Source organism: Dasypus novemcinctus, chromosome 21 (genome assembly GCF_030445035.2).
Source record: "Dasypus novemcinctus isolate mDasNov1 chromosome 21, mDasNov1.1.hap2, whole genome shotgun sequence".
Lineage (NCBI taxonomy): Eukaryota > Metazoa > Chordata > Mammalia > Cingulata > Dasypodidae > Dasypus > Dasypus novemcinctus.
In genome coordinates, this window is record NC_080693.1 from 69382453 (window position 1) to 69406861 (window position 24409).

Below are 24409 nucleotides of genomic sequence, written 5' to 3' on the forward strand. Positions count from 1 at the left end.
CATAATTTAATCAGACATCTCAGCTGAATCTAATACAATCAAAGGTTATCATGCCCAGAGGAACAAAGAAGTTTACAAACAGAATCTCTCTTTTGGGAATTCATAAATAATCTCAAACTGCCATACCATGTTAACAGAACAAAACAGCCTCTTCAACAAATGGTGCTGGGAGAATCAGATATGCATAACCAAAAGAATGAAAGAAGACCCCTATCTCACTCCCTATATAAGAATCAACTCAAAATGGATCAAAGGCCTAAATGTAAAAACCAGAACCATAAGACTACTAGAAAAAAATGCAGGGAAACATCTTCAAGATCTTGTGGTGGGTGGTGATTTCTTGGACCTTACACCCAAGGCATGAGCAACAAAAGAAAAAATAAATAGGACCTCCTCAAAATTAAACACTTTTGCACCTTCAGAGGACTTTGTCTCTCCTTGTTAGGGCTTGCCTCTCAGGGCTTCCCATATCTCAGCTGCAGGTTGGCATAGGGCTTGTCTCTCAGGGCTTCCCTCTCTTCAGGAATAAGGCTCATTTCTTTCTGGGCTTTCTCTATCAGTCTCGGCCCTCTTCCCAACAGTCTCTGTAAGCTGTCAGGCAAATAGCTGATCTCGCCCTGGAGCTGCAGGATCAAAAATGACAGAGTTCTGTCCAGTTCCACGTGTCTTCTTGAGTGAGTGTTTATATTAGCCCACCAAGGGCGTGGGGACTCAACCTGAGTCATGCCCTACTGAAGTGGTAAAATCAAAAGCCCTAAATTGATTTTATCAAGTAAACTTAAATCCTTTGAATTTAATACTGTCAAATTGTATCGCACCCAGAGGAATAGATTAGTTTGCAAACATAATCTTTCTCTTTTGGGGATTCATAAATAATCTCAAACTACCGCACTGAACAAATGTATACTAATGTTACAAGATGTTAATATCAAGCCAAAAAAAACCAAAAAACAAAAAACCCTGCATTATGCTAAGTGAAAGAAATCAGACACAAAATACTACATATTGTATGATTCCAATTATATAAAATGTCAATATAAACCAATTTGTAAAGATGAAATTAGATTAGTGGTTAAGTAGGGCTGGGGAAGGATAAAGGAATAGAGAGATGACTGCTAAAGAAGTGTGGAGTTTTTCTTTTTGGAGTAATGAAATTGTTCCAAAAATTTTTTGTGGTGATGAATGCACAACACTGTGATTATACTAAAGCCACTGATTATACACTTTGCATAGTGTATGGTTTATGAATGTATTTCAATAAAAATGCTTTAAAATAAATAAATAAAATAAAATAAGCAAGGATAGCCAGAAATAGCAGCTATGTACAGCAGGGAAACATAGAGAGATTGAGAGGTGAGGAATTTTTGTTCATTTGTCTGTTATCTGTTTATTAGTAGTATTGAAATAACGAAAATGCTCTAATAACAACTGAAGGGATGAATGCACAGTATGTGATTATACCAAATACCATTGATGGTACACTTTGGATGGACTGTATGCTTAATAAATAGATAAACAGGAATGCATCAATATTTAAAACGTTTGAACCTCAGTGGACTTTAGTGTGAAAGTAAAACAGTTTACAGGATGGGAGAAAATATTTGAAAACCACATATCCAATAACGGTTTAATATCCAGAATAAAGAAATTCTGGGAAGAGGATGTGGCTCAACTGATAGAGTATCCATCTACCATATAGGAGGTCCAGGGTTCGATACTCAGGGCCTCCTGGCCCGAGTGGTGAGCAGGCCCACACACAGTTCTGCTGTGCGCAATGAGTGCCATGCCACACAGGGGTCCCCCTGCGTAGAGGTGCCCCATGCACAAGGAGTGCACCCCACAAGGAGAGCCGCCCTGCATGAAAAAAGCACAGCCTACCCAGGAGTGGTGCCACACACATGGAGAGCTGACACAGCAAGATGATGCAACAAAAAGAGACACAGATTCCCCATGCTGCCTGACAAGAATGCAAACAGACACAGAGAGCAGACAATGTGGGGCAGGGGGTGGGGGGAAGGGGAGAGAAATAAATTTTAGAAATAAATCTTTAAAAAAAAAAAGAAATCCTACAACTCAACAACAAAAAAACAAACAACCCAACTGAATAGACATTTCTTTAAAGAAGTTATAAAAATGACTAAGAGGCACATGAAAAGATGCTCAGCATCATTAGGCATTAGAGAAATGCAAATCAAAACCATAATGATATACTACCTCATACCCACTAGAATGGCTACTATTAAAAAATGGAAAATTACAAGTAGTAGAGAGGATGTGGGGAAATAGGAACACTCATTCATTATAAGTGGGAATGTAAAATGGTGCAGCCATTGTGGAAGAGTTTGGCCATTCCTCAGAAAATTAGTATAGAATTACCACATGCCCTGGCAATCCCACTTCTAGGTTTATACCCAAAGAATTGAAAGCAAGGACTCAAACAGATATTTGCACACTGATAAAATCATAGTGGTGCTATGCACAATTGCCAAAAGATGGAAGCAACTCAAGTGTCCAACCACTGATGAATAGAAGGACCGAGAAGGAATGAGGGTCCAACAGTGAGCCCCTGATACTAATGACTATGCTTGTGAGCCTATATGCCTGAAATAAGAACAAGGCCTAGAGCAGCACTGTGCCTGGTAATTTCCTCCTGACAGCCTTCATGTTACTCAAATGTGGCCAGTCTCGAAGCCTAACTCAGCATCTAAATGCAATGCTTTCCCCCCAGCGTGGGACATGACACCCGGGGATGAGCCTCCCTGGCACCGAGGGATCACTATCAACTAACAACTGATAATGCAACTGGAAAATGACCTTGAATTGAAGGTTCGATGCAGATCAGTAGAATATCCCTGTCTACATAGAATAATATGACTTTAAAATGCTGTTTGATCTAATGTAAGGGGGAAATAGAAAGGAGAAATGAGTTTATATGGCTATGAGTCTCTAAAAAAAAAAAAGAATCTGGAGGCTGTCAGAAGGATTTCCCTTATGCACAACTGAGCAGAGTCTAAGAGACAGATAAAGTAGATACAATCCCCAGGTATTGGTTCCTTTGAGGGCTAAAGGGACCCACGGGTTCTATGGTCACGGCAGATAGGGTTCACTGCCATGTCAGATGGCCCTTCTTTGGAGCTGGTGTTTCTGCGTGATGAAACTGGACCCAGAGGGGATCTCTTTTCATAAGACTATCATGCTACTTTACTGGAATTGTAGTTGGTATTGGGGTTTAAGATATATTTAGGGGATTGAATCTTTTTACTGACAATATGATAGCCAGGCCCTGAGCCTCAACAGACTCCAGCTCCTACAATCTGAATTATTGGACTCACCTCACTCAGCTAAGATGGAGTTGAAGAAGGACAACCACCACACCATGGAGCCTAGAGTGCCTACAACTGAAAGCAGGAGGATTGCATCCAGTAACCATGTGGAATCTGAGCCTCCTCTTGACATAGAGGTGCAACGGACACAACCAATCCAAGGACCTCAGAGAAAAGGTGGCAATGGAGTGGGAAAAGTGGACATGGTGGCTGATGGGTATGGGGAATGGCAGGAAGAGATGAGATGTGGAGGAGCCTTTGGGACTTGGAGTTGCCCTGGATGGTGCTTCAGGGGCAATCACCAGACATTGTAAATCCTCCCAGGGCTCACTGGATGGAATGGGGGAGAGTGTAGGCCATGATGTGGACCAATGACCATGAGGTGCAGAGATACCCAGAGATGTACTTACCAAATGCAATGGATGTGTCATGATGATGGGAGTGAGTGTTGCTGGGGGGGGGGAGGTGTGCGGTGGGGATGGTGGGGTCGAATGGGACCTCATATTTTTTTAATGTAATATTTTTACAAAATCAATAAAAAAATTTTAAAAATTTTTTAAAAAATGTTGTATAAAGGAGCAGATATGGCTCAAGTAGTTGAATGCCCGCTTTCCACATGGGAGGTCCTGGGTTCAGTTCCCAGTGCCTCCTAAAAGCAAAACAAAACAAACAGCAAACAAATGTGAAAACACCAACTCAGGGAAGCCAATGTGGCGCAGGGGTTAAGCACCAGTTTTCCATATTCAAGATCCCAGGTTCAATCCCTGGCCCTGGTACCTAAAAAAAAAAAAGTGGTTTATACACACAATGGAATATTATTCAGCCTTAAAAACGAATTAAGTTCTTACATGCAACAGCATGGATGAACCTTGAATATATCATGTTGAGTAAAATAAGCTGGACATAAAAGGACCAAATATTGTATGACCTCACTGATATGAAATAATTAAAATAAGCAAACTCACAGAGTCAGAATATAGAATATAAGTTACCAGGGGAGGGAGAGGGGTTAAGGATTATGGAATTAATGCTTACATTTTGGTAATGGATATTGGTGATGGTAGCACAGTATTGTGAACGTAATTAACAGCACTGGATTATATATCTGAATGTGATTACAAGGAGAAAATTTAGGTTGTATATCTGTTATTAAAATTTAAAAAATTTTTTACAAACAAGATTTAATAATGCTGACAAGAATAGTTTGCCCCCAAATAGGAAAACTGCACATTGTTTTGTTTCCAAAGGTTACAAATTCAGGGCTTTGAAATCCAGCAGGTAAATAGCAGGACTAATAGAGTCTGTTTTTAGAACTATCTGCTAGCAAAATCAGCAGGGAGAAAACCTGTTTTCAGGGGGGTGGGGGGAGGGTGCTATTTACATCCCATACTGTGCTTCCTCCCTTCAGCCACCTGCGGTACCACCTGTTCATCTTCTTGAACTTTTAATAGTGATGGTCATTGGTAGCCTTCTCATTAGCACTATGCTTGCAGCTAGGAGGGGACCGCAGACTCTGGCTTCTCCATGTCGTCCACTCTCAAAGGCTGGGCTTTGGGTTCTTTGTTTCTCCATATGGGGGCATTGAGCTCTTCATGATATAATTGGTCGTGCTGTATGTAATTTACAGCCATGTTAGTGGGCACAAAGGATGTCTCACTGTCTTTCTTGCTGTGCTGCTGCTTTGCAAGCAGATGGGCCTTGGCATCCTCTGTGGAAATGATATTTTTAATTTTAGCGTTGATGCCAAGGTCACCTTGGGGATGCCACTCAGCATCTTGTTGGAAAGCATTGCCTTGGCTTTCCTTCCTGAGGAAACACAGATATTTTCTGGAAGTTCATAAAGATGATCTTCTGCATTCTTCAGCTTTACTTTCTGTTCCTAATATTCCACAGTCCCTTTCCTCTTCTTAAGCTCTGTTTCAGTGTACTTCATCAAGTCTGCATCTTCATCCCTTTGGTTGGTTTCCGCAGAAAATGACATCCCCAGGTGGAGGTCTTCCTCTTCACTGATCTTATCTTGCCCCTCTCCTTCAGTTTCCTCATGTCCACCACACCATCTGTCTTCATCTAAAAGGGATCATCCTCTAGAGTGGTCTCTTCCTGTACTTTCTCTCCCAACAGCAGGGCCACAGCACTCATCCCATTGGGGCTCTTCCTCAAATTCTGCGCTTCTTGGGTCTCTTCCAGTTTTAATCGAACCTCTTTTGAGTCCTGCTCATCCTCTGCTGACTCTTGAGTTGGCCTGGTGCCAGCGAAAAGTCTTCCTAGTGGCCAAAATGCTCACACTGGCCCTGGGGTTCAGCTGGTTCACATGGGAACTGAAAAGAATACATTTGCCAGATCAGTAACTGCACCGTGTGCTAGAGGTTTTGTTGCCCTGTCCTAGTAAAGATACCCCATCTGGCATAGCAGCTGCAAAAGGACCGACCAGATAGTTGAGTTTCTGGTAGTCCCCAGTCATCCGTCATAACCCATCAGTTGTCTGCTGTGACCACAATGGTGCATTGAGAGGAGATGGGATGGAGATCACAACTATCCCTGCATCCTCCAACTCTCTGGAGGTGGCTCCGATCTCTGGAGTTCCACCCAGATGCAGTATTGCTTCTGATTTAATTTTTCAAGGAGGAAATAGGCCACTCCTAGAAAAATAGTCCTCAGCCTACATATCAGATGCTAAGTATAACCAGCAGCTAAGTATAGCCATCTTAATTATGCATCAGGGATCAGGAAATGAACATAATGTGGTTCTGTAAATTTGTTGGACCCAACGTGAGAAAGGCTTGGACCAGGGCTTCATTTATCCACTGGCCTCCATGCATCCCCATCATACCAGGGCATTTTGGGTCCCCTGGTCTCGGTGTCTGCTCAGACCCCGTATGCAACAGCCCCTGAAAGCCCCTGAATGATCTGGGTAGTCTCCTTTCCCAAGTGTACAGTTACTTAGCCTTTATCTGTAGAAATCTTTGGGGAAGGATTGAGGGAATATTTATTGCACATAATTTGTGTAGTTTTGCAGGGTCCTTCCTCAATGGGACCTGGAATCTCCTTCAACTGATGGATTCTGGGTCTGAGAAGTGATCCAGGTCTAGAAAATGAGCAAGAACTCGTGATTTCCATTACAGTGGCTGACATTAGTTCATCTGCCCTTGCTCTTTTTTGTTTACATAAACAATATTGTCATTGTACCCATTATAATTTCACTAACCTTGCCCCCTACACCACCTAACCTCTACTTCAGAATCCTATCACCCCCATCGACACCAGGGCCTAGGGGTCGCATCTTCACCATCAACTCTGGCTGTCAGAGGACAGCCCCCACTGAGCCTTTCATCAATGCCACTGCCCTCTCACTGATGCATTTGTATTGTTTTACTAACAGAGGTGTCAACTGGTGGGTCTCCTGACCTTATAATAAAATCATCCTAACAGGCCATCTTTCCTGAGACTTCTGAATCCTTCTTCAATATTTTGCTCAGGCATTTCGGGCACCTCCACAATATTTTCTGTAGGCCAGCACTATCCAAAAGAAATATGAACCACACCTGTAATGTTTACTTTTTTAGTTGCTATATTTAAAAAATCAAAAAGCACATGAAATTAATTTTAATAATGTATTCTATTTAACCCAGTGTATCCAAAATATTATCATTTTACTATGTGGCTCTAGCCATAATCCTGGCACTCAGTGCAGTTCCTGTGTTAGCTCAGCTGTCAGACCCTTTGTGTCTGAGCTTCAAAGAGCCATCCCAGTAGCATATTTAGGATCAGCTCCAGGTGTCCTCGCTCTGACATTAAATCCTGAGTCCTTGATCCAATCTTATATTCTGTGCCCTCCAGCCCAACACACTCAAGGCCCACTGTTACATGTGTCCCAGTTCAGGGGAAAATGTATTATCAGACCCTGCGGTCCTTTGGGTGAGTAAGCTCTTGCCTCCCATAGCACTGACTGTACTTCCCCACTCAGGCTCTGTTGAGATCTAGCCCTTGTTGTTGATCTAGAGGTAACAAGGGTAGTTGTTTATAACAACTATAATAAGAACAAGAATAACTGGCATGTATTAGGGACTCACCATGCTCTGTACTTGTCCTCCTTAGTCCACATCAACTCTTTGGGACAGGTACTATTTCCCCTTTTCATCCAAAAAAAAAAAAAATTGAAGCTCGAAATCACTCAGATTATATCTGGTAGATACAGGAAAGTAACTCAGGGCTGAGTGACAGCAGAGCCTACACTTTTAACCACTACATCGTTAACTTTCTAAGATGTACACATAGATATTCAGAGCAGGGCTTGCAGGAAGCAGAAGGACTGACAAAGTCAGCAAAGGTGCAGGGATCTGGGAACCACACCCATGCTCATTGAAAATGAGATGGTGAAGGGAAAAACCACTGGGAGAAAAGTGGGAGAAAGAACAGACAAGTGGGGCCGGATGAAGTATCTAAACAATGCACTGATAAGAGGATAGGCTATTCGGGTAGATAATTATGGTCAAGGAGGTACTGAGTGGGTGTACAGGCAGGTGGGTAGATTTCCTAATAGTATGAGACCAGAGGATAGCCAGGCAGACATAAGAACATATGCCAGGAAAGAGCAGGTTCTGGTTAGGTGGCAGATTTTAGGCAGTTCTGATAAAAGAAATAAAAGACCATGATCTTGAAATAATATTTACCATTTCTAGTGGTCTTTCTTTACGTAGATCCAGATTTCCATCCAGATTATTTTCCTTCTACTTGAAGGACTTCCTACAAGAACATTCTTCTACATAACCATAATACAATCATCAAAATCAGGAAATCAACACCAATATATTGCTACCATCTAATCTTTGGACCCCACTTAAATATTGCCCGTTATCCTAATAATTTTCTTTATAGCAAAAGTATGCAGTACTAAAATGAGGTGCTGCGTTTTGTTTTTGTGACTCTTTCTTCTCTTTCAGTCTGAAGCAGTTCTGTAGCCTTTCTTTGATTCTCATGTCTTTGACACTTTTGATATTATTTTTTAATGTCCCTTAATTTGGGTATTTTCCCGATGTAACCCATGGTTAGATTCAGGATGCATCCCTGGTAGGAATATCACAGAGGATGCTGTATTCCTCTCACTTCATCCTATCAGGCAGTGCATGATTTCAATTTGTCCCATTACTGGTGTTCACTTTGATCCCTTTTTTAAGGTGGTGTCTGCGAAATTTCTCCATGTAATTAATATCTTGTGATTATTACTTTGTGGGGTAAGCACTTTGAAATTATGTAAATACACCATTCCTCATCATATTTCAATGTACTCATTTTTTTATTATATCAGTATGGATTCCTATTTTTTTTCAATGAGCAATCCATTGATATCACGATTTATTATTATTTTTTTAACTAAAGAAATTGTAGGTCTACAGAAAAATCATGCAGAAACTACAGAATTCTCGTAAACTCCCCCCGCCATTTTTCCCTACTTTTAACATTTTGCATTAGTGTGGTACCTTTGTTACAATTGAAGAAACAATATTATTATAATTATACTATTAACTATAGTCCATAGTTTATCTTAGGGTTCACTCTTTGTGTTGTACAGTCCTATGGTTTAAAAATTTTTTTAATTCTAGTAACATGTACATAACCTAAAATTTCTCCTTTTAGCCACATTCAAATACATAATTCGTGGTGTTATTTACGTTCACCATGTTGTACTACTATTGCCACCATCCATTACCAAAACTTTTCTATCACCCCAAATAGAAACGCTACCAATTAAGAATTAAGTCCTCATCCCTACCTCCACCCTTACCTTGTTCTTAAGAATGTCTTAGCTATTCTTGGTCCTTTGCAAGTCCATATAGATTTTCTTTTTCTTTTCTTTTTTTTTTTAAAGATTTATTTTTTATTTATTTCTCCCCTCCCTGCCAAGTGTCTGCTCTCTGTGTCCATTCGCTGTGTGTTCTTCTGTGACTGCTTCTATCCTTCATCAGTGGCACTGGGAGCCTGTGTTTCTTTTTGTTGCATCATCTTGTTGTGTCAGCTCTCCGTGTGTGCAGCGCCATTCCTGGGCAGGCTGCACTTTCTTTCACGCTGGGCGGCTCTCCTTACAGGGCGCGCTCCTTGCGGGTGGGGCTCCCCTACACAAGGGACACCCCTGCGAGGCATGACACTCCTTGCGTGCATCAGCACTGCACATGGGCCAGCTCCACACGGGTCAAGGAGGCCCGGGGTTTGAACCGCGGACCTCCCATGTGGTAGGCGGACGCCCTATCCACTGGGCCAAGTCCACTTCCCTCCATATAGATTTTAGAGTCAGCTTGTCCTGTTCTACAAACAACAAAAAACTATTAGGATTTTGAACGGTTTTGCATTGAAACTATAGATAAATTTTGGGAGAATTGAATTTTTACAGTATTGAATTGTCCAATCTATAAACATGGGATATTTTTGCCTTTGGTTAGCTCTTCAATTCTCTCAATAATGGCTTATCATTTTCTATATAAACATCTTGTACATCCTTTGTTCATTTATTCCTAAGTGGTTGATATTTTGTTGCTATGATAAGCCATATTTTTATTTCATGTTGTTGATATGAGTACAATTTTTTTTTTTTTTTTTAAGATTTATTTATTTATTTAATTTCCCCCCCCTCCCCTGGCTATCCATTCTTGGTGTCTATTTGCTGCGTCTTGTTTCCTTAATTTTTTTTTGTTGACTTTATATCTAGTACCCGTGCTAAAATTTCTTACCAATTTTAATATTTTATGTGTAGATTTTCTTACAGTCTGGAGACCAGATAACCACTGCTGCTGCTCTTACTTTTGTTGCCTTTGCCATGACTGCCTCACGATAAGAAACTAGAGACCAGACAGTGGAATGTTTTGCACTGGAGATATTTATGTGACAACCACAATCAACACCTTTTGCTACTTTGCAAATCCCATGTATGTGCATCTAATTGGAGGAAGATATTCACATCCACAACCCTGGCTGCAAGGGAATTGTAATTTTTTAGGTTTCTGACCACCAAAAAGAAGGAGGGTTACAATGTGGTATAAGACAGCCAATCACAATTTTCTACCATACTAGCCAGAATATCTAATCAAGAGTGCGGGTGACATAAAGAAATTTTAAGAGAAAGATTGAGGTGGTCTCCCAATCACAAGTTCTCACTGGACCAACTACTAGGAACTTGATGTAATTCATGAAGAAGGAAGCTGCATGCAGAAAAGAGTGAAGGACTCAAAGAAGTGTATGGGTAAACCTAAATAAGCCAGAGAGAGTAAGAAATATATAAGGAGAAGGTTTGGAAACATTATAAAGTTATCATGATTTCAAAGTGTGGTATGGGTATATGATTAGACAATAGAACAATGGAACAGGATAAAAAGTCCAGATATAGATCTAAGTACATATAGGAATTTAGTATATAATAATATATGGCATTTCAAATCATTGAACAAGATGGATTGTTCAATATATTGTAAAAGCTTGAGAACCACATTTTAAAAGTTGGATTCTTACCCCCACTATTACAACAAAATAAATACAGATAGATCAAATATTAAAACATCTAAAATTGAGGCCACATAAGTGCTAGAATAAAGCAGGGGTAATTTTAAATAATCTTAAAGTGCAGAGGGCTTTCCTAGGTATGACTCACAATCCAGAAGATATAAAGTATTGTTAAATTTGATTAGATGAAACATTTTAAAAATTAAATTTAAAAAATCATAAACTAAGTCAAAAGAAGAAAAATAGGGAATGAAAGTACTTGAAGGGTAACACCAGGGTAGCACAAAAACCTCACTGTGATGAGGCGTTACAAACAGGTATGGTCTTAACCACGCCCTAAAGAATTTGTCCTTCTCCTCCCATATGGCTAACCCTCCCAGGGCTGGTGGATTGCAACCTGAGCAAACTGCCTTTTCTGGATGCTGCTTCTCCCTAAGGATTTAAAGGTGAAACCAGGCCAGAGAATATCAGCAGTGGTTTTGTGATGCCAAGGAACTCGTCTCTTTCTTTCTCCTTAACTACTCTGGAGTGATATGGATTAGGGCTTTACCCTTGATCCTTTTCCAGTATGCATTGCCAAACAGTAACTGATATTTCCAGTAGTATATAAACTCATAGATGAGACAAACTATAAACCTCAAAAGAAAAAAAGTGGACAAAGTATACCATATATACCAACTAAAGTGGAGTTATTGGAGGAGATAGATCAAGTATTTTAAATAAGCATGATAAATATTCTTAAGAATAACTGAGTAGATTTTAGCATAAAAAACAAAACATGAAATCATTAAAAAAGAAATATTGGGTAAAGTTAAATTAAGAACCACAATAGTATAAAATGTAGGATGGATGTAGCTGAAGAATAAATATACTGAGAAACACTCAAATGGAAAGAATTTATATAATTAAAAAAAAAAAAACCAACTCACACCTAGATGTTGTATAGAAAATACCAAACAAAAAAATTCTAAAAGCTTCCAGAGTGAAATAAAATCATCAAGTAAAGGAATAAGAATAAGACTGACATCCAACTTCTCACTATTACCACTAGATACAAGACAATGGAGTAATGTTTTAAAGTTTGAAGAAAAATAACTTTGACCCAGAATTTTATATCCAGTGAAATTGCCATTCAAAAATGAGGGCATAATAAAAATATTTTCAGGCATACAAGGCCGCAGAAATTATGATATACAACAACATACTGAAAATACTTTTGGAAGAAGTACTCAAATAATTAAAGAAACAAATCTAGGAGATAGTGCAAGAGATAGGGAAAGTAAGAATGATCAGCTACCTTAGTAATTTTATATGACTTATATTAAAAGGTGTGTGTGTGGGGAGGTCCAAAGAAAAGAAAACTAAAATTCTATAGTATGTTCACACATGATTTGGGGGTAGGGAGAGAATATGAGAGTATTCTAAAGAGTTTGTCCTTTTGGAGTAATACATAGGAATTGACAAATTTAAGCAAACAATAGGGTAAATAAATGAGTGTCAGGCTTAAGCTAAAGATAACCACCAAAAGAACAAGCAGAGAATATTTAAGTTTTAAGCCAGAGAAGAAAAGGTAATTTGTCTAAAAAATGCAGGAAAAGAGGGAGAAGGGAAAGTAATGAAATTAGTTAAAATGGGAAATATAAAACAAGATGACAGAACTCTTAATTTAATATACCAGTAATCACAATAAATGTAAATGGGTTAGACCTACTAATTTAAAGACAGAGATTCTCAGACTAGAGTTTTAAAAATGATCCAGTAATATGTTGTCTATAAAAACAAACATATAACAAAACAGAAACAAATAGGTTGAAAATATAGTATTCAAATATGAGTAAAAGAAAGCTGGGGTATCAGTCTTCTTAATATCTGACAAACTAGAATTTAGGGCAAAATTATTACAATGGGCAGAGAGAAATCATTTCTTGGAAAAGGAATAAAGCAAGACATATCCATTCCAAATATATACACACCTAACAATACAACCTCAAAATATACCAAGCAACAGTTGACTAAACTGCAGGGAGAAAATGATAAATTAACTATAGTAGTTGGAGATTTAAAAATATTCTCCATGGGGGGAGGGGCAGATGTAGCTCAAGTGGTTGAGTGCCTGCTTTCCAGATATTGAGGTCCCAGGTTCAATCCCCAGTTATTCCTAAAAACAAAAACAAATGAAAAAACCAACTCTCATTGGGGAGCAGACGTAGCTCAGTGGATGAGCACCTGCTTCCCATGTATGAGGTCCTGGGTTTAATCCCTGATACCTCCTAAAAAAAACAAACAAAAAATTCTCCTTATAAATGATAATCCAGACAGACAAATAAAGCAAAAATATCAAAGATATGAACAATATGGTGAATAACTCTGAGCTATTAAATATAGTTGGAACTCTAAACCCTAAAAACGTAACATGTTATTTTTGATTACATGCAAATAATTTACAAAAAATAGATGACATATTAGAACATAAAGTAGCCTCAATAAACAGCAGAGGATCTAGATTATGTTATCTAACCAAAATGAAATAAGAGTAAAAGATGATAACTAAAGGAAAGCTTTAAAAAATTTCATATATTTGGGAACCAAATAACATATAACCTATGAATTAAAAAGGCAATCATAAAATAAACTAAGAAATATTTATAACTTAATGATTATAAAGTAAAGTATAAAATTTGTTGGGCATAGCTAAATCTCTACTTAGGTTAGTCTTATATACTAGGAAGTCAAAAGATAGAAAAGTAATTTTTACTAATATATAATTTAGGATCCTTGTCTAACATTCAGCATCCTAAATTTTTAGAAGTAGTAACTGTTTTATAGATAATTTTTTGACATTTATATATACCCCATTGTATTAAAAAGTGATCTAATGTAGCTTAAAAAACATATGAAATTTTAACAATTAATGGAATCAACTATAAAAGAAAATAATGGCAGAAAAGTTAAGATGAAGTCAGGGTTAAGGTTGCTACACAAAATACATGCACTGAAATTCTCTAAACTTGTTAAAAATAGGCCATGAATATGTATCCCTTCTCTTTTCTATCCACTCTCTCCCTAAGTGATGCTATCTAGCCCATGGGCTTAAATTCCATCTATCTGGCCAGAGATTCAGAAATTTATCTCCAGTTTTGACTTGTCCATTGATTTCCAGACTTGTACATCCAATTGCCTTCTTCAGCTTTAATGTCCCAAACAGGGAAACGGACTTTGGCCCAGTGGTTAGGGCGTCCGTCTACCACATGGGAGGTCCCCGGTTCAAGCCCCGGGCCTCCTTGACCCGTGTGGAGCTGACCTACGCACAGTGCTGATGCGCGCAAGGAGTGACATGCCACACAGGGGTGCCCTTCACGTAGGGCAGCCCTGCGCGCAAGGAGTGTGCCCCGTAAGGAGAGCCGCCCAGCGTGAAAGAAAGTGCAGCCTGCCCAGGAATGGCACCGCACACACGGAGAGCTGACACAACAAGATGATGCAACAAAAAGAAACACAGATTCCCGTGCCGCTGACGACAACAGAAGCGGACAAAGAAGAACACACAGAGAACACAGAGAACAGACAACTGGGGCAGGGGGTGGGGGAAGGGGAGAGAAATAAATAAAATAAATCTTAAAAAAAAAAAAAAGAAAGACAATAGAATTAGAATATCATTTTGCAGCCTCTAATGAACTAACTGATCTAGATATTGATCAGGGGTTGCTAATATCCCCAAAAGAGAAACAACCAGACATTATTGCTTTGTGATGGAAGAACACAACAACCTATGGAAGATCACAACAACCTATGAAAGAATCTTTCTAAAAAAGCTGATGTTGATTGGGCCTCTAGATTTAACTACAAATTTATAGGAAATAGAGAGGAGAAAGGAACATGGTAAATGATACCATGGGAATAAAATAAGCAAAATTCAGACTGTTGACAACCCCATAATAAACAGTCCAGTTTCTTATGTGTGTGTGTGTGTATGGAGAGTAAATCTATAGGATAAAAGAGACTTAAAAAGACCTAATAACAAATCTCAATGTATGGACCTTATTTATGTCCTAAGTCACACAAACAGTATAAAAATTGTAAAAATTTGCAAGACAGTGGGAAACTGACAGGTATTTGATATTAAAGAAATTTTTTAAAGTTTTTATTATAAAAATTCTCAAACATACACAAAAATAGAGACAGTACAATGAACCCCCATGTACCAATCAACCAGCTTCAACAACTCAGTGCTACTCTTGTTTCATGTATCTCCCATTACTTGCTGTTATTTTACTTTGAATTTTTAATCAAGTCACACATATCATATAATTTCATCCAAAAATAATGTGTCTGTATTAATAAAGACTTTTTAAAAAGAAAAATAACCATATCATTGTCACACCCAAGAAAATTATCAATAATCTGTTAATGTCATCAAGTGTTACTTTTTCAGGTGTGATAATTACATTGTGGTAAGGTTAACAAAAGATTCTTAACTAAAATATTTATAGATAAAATATAGTTGCAATTTGCTTCAAAACAAAATGAAAGGGTGCTGGTAGATGAGGCAGTATTAGCTATGAATTGGTAAGAGGCTGGGTGATAGGTTCATAGGATTAATTATACTATTCTGTATATATTGTGTTTGTTTGAAATTCCCCATAATAAAAGCAAACAGAAATAACAACAACAGAAAACATACCAATACCCAAAACTACTAAGTAAAGTCAACCGAGAAAAGCAACCAAATTTTCAAGATAATTTACATGAATTATGAGTTGAAATTTTGTTAGGTTAATACTGAGAATATTTAACACAAACATAATAAGGACATAAAAGTTCAAAGATTTCTTATAAATTTATCTATTAAAATTATAAATGATATAAACCACAATAACTAGATTATGACATAAAATACCTAATATTTATTTTAGCTTGCTTTTCAAAAATGTTCTAATTTCTTTAAAGGTTAATTTTAGGTTAATCTTTGGTATTTAACAATGTAGATTCAGTGGACCCCTTCTGTTGTCTACCCACATTCATTTTGCCAGGACCCCTTCTTCCATAACAAAACCCATTTCAGAGAGTAAATTACTACTCTAGATCGAAGGGATAAATTATGTGTGATCTAAATTAATCACGATATTCTTGTTCCTTTGAATGATGACTAGCCTAGGAATGACCATGTGACCCGGTTCTAACCCATGAGGTGTAAACAAGTCTTCTGAGTGGGACACCTGGGAAAGCGTTCTTTCCTAATTTAAAAGTTAAGAGGGGAACAGATGTGGCTCAAGAGTTTGGTGCCTACTTCCCACATGGAAGTTACCAGGTTCAGTCCCCGGTACCTCCTAAAAACAAAAACAACAAGCAAAAAAATGAAAAAAACAACTCAGGGAAGTTGATGTGGCTCAGTGGCTGAGCACTGGCTTCCTACATATGAGGTTAACTCTCTGCACCTAAAAAAATAAAATAAAAAAATTAGGAGACTTGACTGGTTAGCCCTTATCTCTTTGATATTCTTCCTAATTAGAATGTGGATGAAAAGGCTAGAGACACACAAGCAGCCACCTTCTGACCATGAGGAAACAAGTATAAAGATGAAAGCCAAACTACTAAAAATAGTGAAGCATAATGATGGAAAGAGTATGGGTCCCTAGCTATAGAGTAAATAACTACATCAGCTTTGGACAGTCTACCTCCTAAATTTCTTGTTATATGATGGGTAGCAGGGGGAAATTTTGCTTAATCCACTGTAGCAGGAATTTTTGTTTCTTGTAGTTGAACATACTCCAAACTGATACAATAGAATATATTAAAAAATATAATTACTTCTGGGAAGATGACAGATAAGAAAGACACAGGAATCTCTCCTCTCCCAGAAAAACAGCTTGAGGAAAGGCAGAAATGGCCTGGAAAAAAAAATGTTCTAGGGTTTAGGACACCAGGGGAAGGCTGGACAGTATCCAGAAGAGAGAGGGGCAAAGGAAAAGAATCTTGAAGGTAAAACTGTGAGTTAAAGTTGCAGATGCAGATGCCCTTAGCCCCCCTATGGACAATTTTGAATTCTCAGGCCTCAGGTCAGTGGCTACAGACAAAGGGGACCACAGGGATCAATCTCTCTTGTATATAGAAAAGAGAGGGACACAGCTTTAGGCAGACTCAGCTTTTTACCCACAAATTTGATCTGCTGTGTCCCAGGAGGCCTTTCAGGCTGGGTGGGGTCACACCATTTTTTGCCTTAGGAGCCTGCAAGGACTAAAGAGATATGACCTTCATCATCCTCTCTACTGACTGGTATTGGTTGCTGAGGATGCAGAAAAGGAGTGGAATTATTTCCTACCCCGGAAAAGAGATGGGGCTGCCAGTAAGGTTGGAGAACTGCCTCTGAGAAAGTTTGAACTACAAGGACTTCAGGGAGGATCCTATATCACATTGATCTGGTCTATGTTGCAGCAAACACACTCCCACCAGGCTCTGAACTGAGAGGGCTGCTGAAGAGCACTATCTGTCTGGTGAAATAAGGAAGCCCATGTGAGGAAACTGAAAACAAGTAATAGAGGCTTTTTCTGGTCTTTACATCACTCCCTAAGACCTTTGGAAGTGGGTCGGCAACCCATTACTAGGTCCAGGGACAAGATCTGAGCAACTAACAGGGACAATCCTAAAGACACATACCAGGTTGAACCAAGAATCAAAGAATGGCAATAACACACAGCCTCCTGCCACTAAATCCCTGTGAAAGAGAGAAATTGAGCATCAGAATAAACTTACCAACATAATTAGATGCCTAGACATCAGCAAAAAATTACAAGCCATTCTTAGAAAATAGAGGAAATGGTCCAAGCAAAGGAATATATCAAAGCTCCAGATGAGATAAACAGGATTTTAGATAACTGAATAATGAGATTTATACAAACGTCCAAAACCAAATTAATGAGTTGAAAGACAATATGGCTAAAGGGATAAAGGACATCAAGAAGACACTGAATGAGCACAAGGAAGAATTTGAAAACCTGAATAGAAAAATAACAGAGCTCATGGGAAGGAAAGACATAAGTGAGATAAGAAACACATTAGAGGGAAGTGGATGTGGCTCAAGCAATTGGGCTCCCATCTACCATATGGGAAGTCCAGGATTTGATTCCTGGGGCCTCCTGGTGAAGGCAAGCTGGCCCATGGGGCAAGCTGGCCTGAGTGAAGAACTGGCACAGAAAGATGATGCAACAAAAAGAGACACAGAGAAGAGACAATAAGAGATGCAGCAAACCAGGGAGCTGAGGTGGCACAAGAGATTGAGCACCTCTCCCAGTCAGGAAGGTCCCAGGATCCTGGTGCCACCTAAAGAGAAGACAAGCAGACACAGAAGAACACACAGTGAATGGACACAGAGAGCAGATGAGGGGGGTGGGGAAAATAAATAAATAAATCTTTTTTTAAAAACACACACATTAGAGGATGGGAGAAAATGTTGCGCCAGTGGTTGACTGCCTGTTTACCATTTATGAGATCCCAGGTTAGATCTTTTGTACCTACTAAAAATACAAACAAACAAACAAATGAAAAAACCAACTGTCACTGGGAAGTGGATGTAGCTCAGTGGTTGAGGGCCTGCTTCACATGTACAAGGTTCTGGGTTCAATACCTGATACATCGTTAAAAAAAACATTAGAGGCATACAACAGCAGACTCATACTGATAGAAGAAAGAATAAGTAATACAGAGGACAGAACAGTTGAAATTGAGGAGAAGTTCACCAAAAGGGTGCTGATGCAAAGTACCAGAAAACTGTTGGCTTTTTAAAAGGGTATTCATTTGGGGTAAAAGTTTACAGTTACAAGGCTGTAAAAAGAATAACTCAAGGTTGCTTTCTCACCAAAGTTAGTTGCTGTGTGTTGAAGCAAGATGTTTGCCAATCTCTGGCTGGTCTCTTCTGACATAGGGGTTGTTTCTTTCCAGGACTTCTATATCAGTCTCAGCTGTAAACTCTCTTCCCAATGTCAGCTGCAAACTATCAAGTGAATGGCTTATCTCTCATGGGGCCCCAGTTGTTCAAGGCTTCTCCTTTTTCTTGTATGGCAGGATCAAAAATGACAGAACTCTTCTGTGTGTCTTACTGAGTGAGTGTCCATTTAGATGAGAGCCAGAATAGGGGTGGGGACTAAACCTGAGTCATGCCCTCTAACATAGGCAAATCAAACACCTGAATCTTAACAGGTAATCTAATCAAGGACATCACAGCTGAATTTAATGCAGTGAAAGGGTATCACACCCAGAAGAATAGATTAGTTTACAAACATAATCTTTCTCTTTTTGGGAAAAATTATATAATAAAATAATCTGAATCTGCCACAAAAGTGAATAACAGGGGTAGAAAAGAATGGAAAATTGAACAGGGGCTCAGAGAGTTGAATGATAACAGAACATACGTGTCATGGGAGTTGCAGAAGGAGAAGGAAAAAGGGGCAGAAAGAGTATTTGAGGAAATAATGGCTGAAAGTAATGAACTTACATGTCCAAGAAGTGCCATATACACCGATCAGAATAAATCCAAATAGACCTACTCAAAGATATATACTACTCAGAATGTCGAATGTCAAATATAAAGAGAAACTTATGAGAGCAGCAAGGGACAAGCAAACCATCACATACAAGGGATGCCCAGTAAGACTTAGTGCATATTTATCATTAGAAACCATGGAGGTGAGAAGACAGTGGTATGATCTTGTATCCTACAAGTATCCTACTTGTCCTTCAAATAAGGTGAGTTTAAAATATCCACAAACAAACAGAAACTAAGAGAGTTTGTGAAAAACAAAGGAAATATTGGCAGGAGTCTTATAACACAAAGAAAAAGAGAGAGGCTTGGAGGAGAGTGTAGAAGGCAAGAATGACAGAAAGAATACCAAAAGAGTAAAAAAAAAAAAAGGATATGGCATATAAAAACCAAAGAAGAAAATGGCGGAAGTAAATAATGCATTTACAGTAATATCACTGATTAACCCTGTGTCAAAAGACATAGGCAGACAGAGTGGATTAAAAAAACATGAGCTATCCATATGCTGCCTATAAGAGACTCACCTTAGATCCAGGGATCCAAACTGGCTGAAAGTGAAAGGCTGGGAAAAGATACCCCACACAAACAGTAACCAAAAAAGAGCAGGGATGGCTATACTAATATCAGACAAAACAAAGTTTAAATGCAAATAGTTGTAAGAGACACAGAAGACCATTTTATATCAATAAAAGGGAAAATCCATGAGGAAGAAACAACAGAAATATCTATGCACCTAACCAGGATGCCCCAAAATACATGAAGTAAACTCTGGCAAAACTGAAGGGAGAAATAGGTATCTCTACAATAATTGGAGACTTCAACATAGCACAAACATCATTATATAGAACAACTAGACAGAAGATCAACAAGGAAACAGAGGGAAGAAGATGATGCTCAAGCGATTGGATTCCCATCTACCATATGGGAGGTCCAAAGTTCAATTCCTGGCGCCTCCTGGTGAAGGTAAGCTGTCCCACACAAGCTGGCCTGAGCAGAGAGCTGGCCCACGTAGACTGCTGCTGGGCTGTGCGGTGAGCTGTTCTGAGCAGAGTGCTGACCAGTGCAGGAGTGCTCGCCCGTGCAACAAGCTGACTTGAGTGGAAAGCTGGTGCAGCAAGATGATTTAACAAAAAGAGACACAGTGGAAGGACAGTAAGAGATACAGCAGACCAGGGAGCTGAGGTAACACAAGAGATTGAGCACTCTGGAAGGTCCCGGAATTGGTTCCTGGTAACACCTAAAGAGAAGACAAGCAGACAAAGAAGAATGCACAGCAAATGGACACAGAGAGCTGACTACAGTGGTGGTGGTAGTGGGGATAAATAAAAAAATAAATCTTTAAACAAACAAGGAAACAGAACTTGAACAATATGATAAATGAGCTAGACCTAACAGATATATACAAAATGCTGCATCCCAAATTCTTCTCAAGGCTCATGGATCTTTCTCCAGGAAAAGACAATATGTTAGGTTACAAGGCAAGTCTTAATAAATATAAAAAGATTGAAATTAGGGAAGCGGACTTGGCCCAGTGGATAGGGGGTCCATCTACCACATGGGAGGTCCATGGTTCAAACCCCAGACCTCCTTGACCCATGTGGAGCTGGCTCTTGCGCAGTGCTGATGCGCACAAGGAGTGCCCTGCCATGCAGGGGTGTCACCCGCGTAGGGGAACCCCACGTGCAAGGAGTGCGCCCCGTAAGGAGAGCTGCCCAGCGCAAAAGAAAGTGCAGCCTGCCCAGGAATGGCGCCACACACACGGAGAGTTGACCCAGCAAGATGATGCAACAAAAAGAGACTCAAATTCCCATGCCGCTGACAAAAACAGAAGCAGACAAAGAAGAATATGCAACAAATGAACACAGAGAGCAGACAACTGGGGGGGGGTGGGGGAGGAAGGGGAGATAAATAAATAAATAAATAAATCTTTAAAAAAAAGATTGAAATTATACAAAGCACCATCTCAAATCATAACGGAATGAAACTGGAAAGCAATAATAGATGCGAAAGGGGAAATTTTGCCAATGTGTAGAGGCTAAACAACACACTCCTAAACAATCAGTGGGTCAAAGAAGAAACTGTAAGTGAAATTAGTAAATATATTGAGACGAATGAAAACAAACACAACTTATCAAAACTTACAGGATACAGTGAAGGCAGTGCTGAGAGGAAATTTATAACCCTAAATGCCTATATTAAAAAAGAAGAGCTAAAATCAAAGATCTAAGTGAACAAGTGGAGAAACTAGAAAAAGAACAACAAACCATTCCCAAAGCAAGCAGAAGGAAAGGAATAATAAAGACTAGAGCAGAAATAAATGAAATTGGGAACAAAAAAACAATAGAGAAAATCAACAAAACCAAAAGCTGGTTCTTTGAGAAGATAAATAAAATGGACAAACCCTTAGCTAGACTAACAAAGAAAAAGAGAGAAGATGCAAATAAATAAAATCAGAAATGAAAGAGGGGAAGTTATGACTGACCCCAAAGAAACAGAAAGGATCATAAGAAGATATTATGAGAAACTGCATGTTAACAAACTAGACAACCTAGATGAAATAGACAAATTCCTAGAAATGTGTGGCAGTTTGGTATTATTCATGAATTCCAAAAAGGTATATCGATTATGTTTGTAAACTGGTCTGTTCCTCTGGGTGTGATAACCCTTTGATTATATTAGATTTAGTTGAGAGGCCTAATTAAATTAAGATTAGGGCTTTGATTCAACTACATCATTAGAGTGGGATTCAGCATTGAATCCCAGCCCCCTTGGGCTGATAAAACAGACTCTCACATGGAAGTAGATACAGAGAAGTATTAGGTTGATGCAAAAGTAATTGCGGTTTTGCATTGCTGAAATTTGCTATTTAATATTGGCATACACTCTTAAATAAATGTGGTTATGTTATACATCATTTTAGTGTGCATTTCTCACTTTATGTTTTTTGCTAATGACTTATTACTTGCTGTTTATTTTATATTTATTTTAGACTATGGAAATGATGCTAGACAAAAAGCAAATTGAAGTGATTTTTAAATTTGAATTCAAAATAGGTCATAGAGCAATGGAGACAACTCACAACATCAACATGCAGTTTTGCAAAGGAGATGAGAGCATTAAAGATGAGTGTAGTGGCCAACCATCAGAAGTTGGCAATGACCATTTGAGAGCAATCATCAAAGCTGATCGTCTCAAACTACACGAGAATTTGCCAAAGAACTCAACATCGACCATTCTACTGTTGTTCGGCATTTGAAACAAATTGGAAAGGTGAAAAAGCTCGATATGTGGGTGCCTCATGAGCTGACCGAAAATTTTAAAAATCATCGTTTTGAAGTGTCATCTTCTCTTATTCTACACAACAGCAAGTAATCATTTCTCAATCAGATTGTGATGGGCAACAAAAAGTGGATTTTATATGGCAATCGGTGATGACCAGCTCAGTGGTTGGACCGAGAAGAAGCTCCAAAGCACTTCGCAGAGCCAAACTTGCACCACAAAAAGGTCATGGTCACTATTTGGGATCTGCTGCCAGTCTGATCCACTACAGCTTTCTGGATCCTGGCAAAACCATTACATCTGAGAAGTATGCTCAGCGAGTCGATGAGATGCACCAAAAACTGCAATGCCTACAGCTGGCATTGGTCAACATAAAGGGCCCAATTGTCCACAACAATGCCCAACTGCATGTTGCAAAATAAATGCTTCAAAAGTTGAATGAATTGGGCTACGAAGTTTTCTCTCATCCGCCATATTCCCCTGACCTCTTTCCAACCGTCTACCACTTCTTCAAACATCTCAACAACGTTCTGCAGAGAAAACGCTTCCATAACTGGCAGGATGCAGAAAATGCTTTCCAAGAGTCCGTCAAATTCTGAAGCATGGACTTTTATGCTACAGGAATATGCAAACTTATTTCTCACTGGCAAAAATGTGTTGATTGTAATGGTTCCTATTTTGGTTAATAAAGATGTGTTTGAGCCTAGTTACAATGATTTAAAATTCATGGTCCAAAACTCAATTCCTTTTACACCAACCTAATAGATACACAGAGGATCCTGTGGCCCCAGGAAGAGAGATGAGCACGATAGTTTACAGCTGACCTTGTGAAGAGAACAGAGCAGCTGAGCCCAGAAAGAAAGGAGCCCTGGGAAGACAGATGAGCCTTATGCCAGCCTAGAGCTGAGACTGGAAGAAGCTGGGACCATGGAGCCTTAAGAGGAAAGAGGAAGGCTGAACCCTTGCAGACATCACCCACCATCTTGCTTCAACATGTGGCAACAGACTTTGGATAAGGAAAAAACCATAAGTTGGACTCTTTAGGTCCTTGTAACTGTTTCTACCCCAAATAAATACCCTTTATAAAAGTCAGTAGAGTTCTGGTACTATGCATCAACACCCCTTTGACTCACTAATACAAAATGCACAACCAACCTACACTGACACAAGAAACACACAAGAACTCAACAAATCAATCACATTTTAAAAAATCGAATTAGGAGCATCATTCACACTGGTACAGTCAAGATGGGGGAGTATGCACAGAAGCCTTGCCCCTGGCAAATTGTGGATGACTGTAGTGGAGCTTTCACGATGGGTACCATAGGTGGTAGCATCTTTCAAGCTATCAAAGGTTTTCGTAATTCTCAAGGGGAGTAAACCATAGACTATGAGGGAGTTTGGCAACTATTAAAACCAGGGCTCCATAATCGGGAGGTAGCTTTGCAATTTGGGAAGGTCTCTTTTCTATGATTGAGTGCAGTATAGTTCAAGTCAGAGGGAAAGAAGATCCCTGCAACTCCATCACAAGTGGTGCCTTAACAGGAGCCATACTGGCAGCAAGGAATGACCAGCGGCAATGGTTGGGTCAGCTGCGATGGGCGGTATTCTCGTAGCATTAATTAAAGGAGCTTCAATTTGCCTCTGTGACAAGATTTACCTCTGTGCAGTTTCCCAATGGAAAAGTTTGATATTTATTGCGTGCTTGAAAATAAAATATATGCTGTTTTTAACAAAACAGAAGACTGAATTAGTCTTTTTTTTTAAAGATTTATTTTTAATTTATTTC

General features: G+C 39.1%; 1 protein-coding gene and 1 pseudogene across 6 annotated transcripts in view; one reads left to right on the forward strand and one right to left on the reverse strand.

Annotated features, from left to right (window-relative positions):
• The window catches only part of MILR1 (mast cell immunoglobulin like receptor 1), a 78254-nt gene that overhangs the window by 19890 nt on the left and 33955 nt on the right, over positions 1-24409 (forward strand). The window contains exon 10 of one of the 6 annotated variants that reach the window (XM_058284545.2): positions 22395-24358. The exons of 3 other annotated variants lie outside the window; for them this stretch is intronic. The gene's annotated coding sequence lies outside the window, so the exon portion shown is untranslated. Of the gene's footprint in view, positions 1-3276; positions 3338-10068; positions 10155-22394; positions 24359-24409 lie in introns of those variants that run through there. 2 more of the 6 variants (XM_004454065.5, XM_023587562.3) reach the window with 2 other exon arrangements.
• LOC101442283 (splicing factor C9orf78 pseudogene) lies at positions 456-5784 on the reverse strand (annotated as a pseudogene).